This window comes from Vidua macroura, chromosome 1, assembly GCF_024509145.1.
Source record: "Vidua macroura isolate BioBank_ID:100142 chromosome 1, ASM2450914v1, whole genome shotgun sequence".
Taxonomy (NCBI): Eukaryota; Metazoa; Chordata; class Aves; order Passeriformes; family Viduidae; genus Vidua; species Vidua macroura.
In genome coordinates this window covers 67,981,163-67,986,276 of record NC_071571.1, presented here as the reverse complement: position 1 = coordinate 67,986,276, position 5,114 = coordinate 67,981,163, and the positions used below count along the sequence as shown (strand labels likewise).

Below are 5,114 nucleotides of genomic sequence, written 5' to 3'. Positions count from 1 at the left end.
TGATGGGATTGAGTCCTGCCTGCACTGGTGACAAAAGCAGAGAACCACAGGACTGCACAACCCTCCTGCCATAATTTTTTTTTTGCCTTTTCTTGTTAAGAAACAATTTAGCAAGGTGGGTTTAAGCCCTGAGCCCCCAGTTACTTTGACCTCTTGTCCTGTCCTTACTCCTCAGAGAGCCACCTCTCGCTGCTGCTGGTTCCCCTGCAGGCCTCCATCGCTGGTGCTGACAGGATCCAGGATCCTGGCCTGGATCCTGGATCCTGGATCCTGTCCATGGCAGCAGCCAGGATTTGGGCTGGCTTAGCTGTTGGGACAGGGCTCTTTGTCACAGCCACCACCGTGCTCTGCCCCTCATAAATAGGTATGGGGACCTGGGCAGGCTGCAGCTCTCTGATGAAGGGAGCTTCTTTCTCTCCAAAGCCCATGAGGCAGAAGAATCATTGTTAAAGAACTATACTGATTTTTTATATGTACTTTGCTTTGTTTTATAAAATAAGGAGGCAGTGTCCTAACTGGTGTGATCCAGCCTCTTCAGTCACACAGGTGCAGATCAAATGAAGTCCAGAGCAGCGAAGGCCTTTGCTTTGTCTAACTGGTTATTGCTGGGCGATGCTGCTGGTAAGTGTTCATCTACACTGCCTGTGAAAGGAATAAAATCCATTTTATGTCTGTATAATTGTGTTCATCAGGTACTGTTTGACCTCAGGAAACAGTCCCTCTATAGCCTTCTGTGCTTCTTTTTCTTCTCAATTTTTTTAAGGCATTCACAAATTAAAATGAAGAAAAGCACAACAGCACTTCTTCAGAGGCTTCAGTTTTAAAACAGAGCAAAAGAGAAAAAAGGCCTGGAACAGAAAATATCTTTATTTTTGCAGGGAAAGCTCCAGGTCAGCAGCCATTCCAGGTTTATGGAAAAACACAGCAATTCTAGACTATGGGTTCAGAAGTAGTTTAACTCCCATTGAAAGGGTGTGGGACAAATTCCTCCCTTGTTGAGAAGACAAAGAGGTTTAAGAAATGTATGTAAGTCAAAGAACACATAAAATCAGAGTAATACAAAAAGAGAAAAAGGACTGCTTGGTGTAATTCACCTTTGCCAAGTATAACCCTGACAGAAGGGGCAGCTTTTCAAGTGGTGTAAACCATTGTCACTCTGCTGACCTCAGTAAAGTTGCTCTGTCAGGGGATATGACCCTCTTGGTAGTTCTCAAGGCACAGCAATAATAACTAAAAATGTAGAAAATTACCTAGAGTTATTCACATATTTAATATTGTGCTTCATAAATCCAAAATTCATGGAACTCAATAGGAGATTTTAATTTAATCTATCGGTTTTGGATTGCCACGTTCAAACTAAGCATGAGTCTACAGTCATGTTACAAACCCTAAAAAAATAGTGTTTGCAGTGGAATTGCTGACAAATCCTTAACCATAGTGGTGCTAGGGAGTCACTATAATATTGTAAATAAGGTGAATAGGCTTTTCTTATCTCATTTCACAGCTGAGCAGTGTATTGCCAGATAAATCAAATCAGGGTAAATGGTTTCATCTAATAAACTGGGTCAACATATAATGTATTTTTCAGGTTTGCACTTTCATTGATTCTCATTTGATTTAAGAAGAGATATTTCAGTTTGTGTTTACAACATTTTAAAATATCTTGTTTGCCCCTTCTCCAGAGAACAAGCAAACAAGAGAGAGACTATGCAAGCTGGTAACATCACAATAATGTCAAGTTTTCTGTTTTCTGTAAGTTCTGCTTTCCATTTTTATGCATCTGGGAGAGAGTGGGGGTAGGGAATGAGGGAGTTACTATCTCATATCTGCATTTTCTCAATAATGTTTTAGTGATGTTTGCTAATGTATCATTCATTAACCATCAGCCACTATAAAAAACATAATCTATCTCACAAAGTGGACATTATTATCGCATTAAATCATTTCACAATATACCTGAACGGTTCCACATGAGGGGCCTGGCCTGACTGAGCTCAAATGCCTTGGGGGCAGACTCTTCAGTAGTAATGAGATACGAGGTCTGTCTGTGATGAATATGATATTACTCGTGTCAGTGGCTGTGGACTGCACCCAGAATATTTTTTCTTACAGTTTTTTCTTTTTCCCTATTGCAAAGGAACTCAGGCAAAGCACTATTAACCCAGTAAATGAAGCTCTAAAGATCACAGAGTGTGCCCATTAGTCGACAAGATTGTGACTAATCCAATTTTTCTTGCAGGGAGCAATTCTAATGCTTCTGTAACATCTGGGCATGGCAAGGCCTGCATTACTGATGAAGCTGGATATTTTTTCTTCTACCTTTTTCTTCATAGAAGAACAATTATTGCACTTACTTATTCCACTGCTTCTCCCCCTCCCCCACATTTTCCCTCTGACTACTTCTGCCCTGATGACCTCTTTGAAGATGCTTAAAATAATATTCCAGGCTGACAGAAGAACCAGAAAGGGTGACTGTGAATGAGGCTAAAAAAGATATCCCTTGTGTTTATTGGACTGTGGACAGAAAATGTGCTTGTTTAATGAAGAAAGAAAAAGAATTAGATTCCCTCAAAACAAGAAGAAAAAGGACCTAGAACACTGTTATCATTCACCACTAATGACATGCTGTCTTAAATTGTCCCAGAACTGAAAGAGAATGTCATCTTGCTTCTACTTTGGTAAAAGCATTGACTCTTTGTGTGACAGCATTAAATATTAGGAACAAGAAAATCCTGCTTTTCTGATTTATTTATTGCCAATTATGGAATTTTATTCTAATATACAGTGCCACTGAGGACAGGCTGGGGCAATTTTGTTTAGATATAACTTCAAAAAATGTTTTACAATAATAAAAAAACCTATCAAATTCTGGTGGCTAACATATATAGATTTTAGAGTTTGATTTTCCTGTGTTCAGAAATCTTCACCTGATCAGAAATGGAAAATATCAAGAGTCCTGTTCTTACGGGTAGGATGGAAAAGGAAGGATGGATTAAGGCCATGTTGCTGTAGCTTCATTTGCAGAGTTGCAACATAGGGAAGAAGTTCAGGGATAGAAAATAAGTCAGGGAATTCTGCACCTAACTGCATAGATCTTTTATTGAAGAAAGTTATTGTTCTCAAAGATCAGCTGCAAGGCTGTGAATTTTAGTAGTGGTTATATTCGGTGTTTCATCCTGAATATCTCTTGTGTATCGCCCCGGTAAAACCATTTTGTTGCATTCCACACTGAGAATTAAAGTTTGTCCAACATTCAGAGCAGCTGAGCTAGAGCTCTACTTCTCTCATCAGCTGCTATTTCATTTTTATTATTTTATTACAGTACCACACACTGTGGCTGTATCTCTGCAGGCAGTATTGTCTCTTAAACATATTACAGGTAGTCCAGATTCTGGAAGCAGAAACACATTTTTCACAACATATTTCTTCTTCTAACTGAAACCAGAACCCAGAGTTGTACATAAACAAGAAAGAAAGATAAAAGGTTTCAGACTATGGCTTTTCTTCTCTTTTCTAGAGTCACAGGGTGTGAAGGACTCTGTCAACTGTCAGTAACAATTCTACTGTGGCTCACAGCATGAAATGTCTGGAGAATGATTTGATCAAGAGTCCTTGAAGAGCTGGTGCTAATGAACACGAGGAGATTCATAAAGGAAGTGAGAGACTAGGATCAGCATTTGCTAATATTTGTAACAATGTAAGTGTAGGAAATAGAAAAGGGTAGAATATTTGAAGGTATACTAACCACCTAGATGTCTGGGCCATTATGGCATGTTAATTTAGAGAAATAGAATAAAGTTAGAGATGCAAAGAATCACAGAAAAAGTCAAAAGAACCAGATGGGGGAGTATTTCTTATGTAGAAGAGTCAAGACAAAGGAAAGGTTCAAGACATGAAATATATTTGATGCTATCAGTCCAGGTGAAATACTAAAACCTGGCAATGCAGACAGTGGCTTTCATCAAGAGGAAATGGAGAGAAAAGCAACACATAAAGGAAATGCCATTACTGTCTTTAGGAAGCTGTAGTTTAGTTTCACAAAGAACAATCACATTTAATTTGAGGCACTATTTATCATTCAACAAGAAAGCAAACCATGAAGTCTGCAGTGTTTTGTTATGCAGTTAAGAAAGAATGTAGCAAAAATATACATTTTGTTACAAATCCCCCTGTCAGGGCATAGCCTAAGTAAATTACTTATTTGAACTCTTCTTTAATTACCCGTGTGGTCTGGAAAATCTGCTTCTCCGGTTTGAGATTACAGGGAAGTTTAAGGTAGGTACTGCTGAGATGCATACATTATGTATAACCAATATTGGTAGCTGAAGTTAAAGTGAAGCCCTCCAAGTCCACTCCAAGCCAGCAATAAAACGGCTCTTGGACCCACTGAGCCAAGATTTCACAGGCACATTTATTTTGGCACTTGTCAATGTGCCCATCTAATTCTGTTGCTCTTGGGTGTTCTCTGAAACAACCAAAACAGAACCCACCCAGTGATGTGACAGGATGATACACAGAATGAGGCTATTGCCATGCCGCTTTCCAGAACAGATTAGCCAGGAACTTGGCCAAATGTGTCTTACATGCCTTTCCTGACAGATGCATGCATGTAGTATTGAAAAGGAGTCTGCAAGACAGGGAACACTTGTGCTTGTGACTGAAGTGATTAAGTATGCAGGTGTTTGTTGGATTAGGCCTGTAAAGCAGATCTTGCCTAACGGCCGTAACTGTTATGGATGTAACTCATGAATCAAATGGAATTAGTTGATGTATGATAATGTTACAGCACTGGCAGAAGAGAGGTACTTATTTTTGCCTTTGAAGCGATAACAAACACCATAAATTTTAATGTCAACTTTAGCTATTATTATCTCAGCAATTTAATTTAATTTAAATTGTTTAATTTTTTTTTTTTTTTTTTTTGGTTGGTTGTTTATTTGTCAAAAGCTACCTTTGACTTTCTTTGGAATAGCCAAATCTGGTAAGCTGTCAGCTAGCTTTTATGAGGCTATAACAAAACTGCTGTTGACTTCAATGGTATCAGGTTTTCATTCACAGCTTCCAGCATGGTTTGAACTGACATGCAAATCCAAATTCAGCTATAAGATGACAGA

General features: G+C 38.8%; 1 long non-coding RNA gene across 1 annotated transcript; it reads left to right on the top strand.

Moving 5' to 3' along the window:
- The first annotated feature begins 404 nt into the window (after positions 1-404).
- Positions 405-2,707, top strand: LOC128817678 (uncharacterized). Its single transcript, XR_008440256.1, has 3 exons — positions 405-621; positions 1,683-1,752; positions 2,240-2,707. It is a non-coding gene; the product is annotated as an uncharacterized LOC128817678 (long non-coding RNA).
- Positions 2,708-5,114: the final 2,407 nt, after the last annotated feature.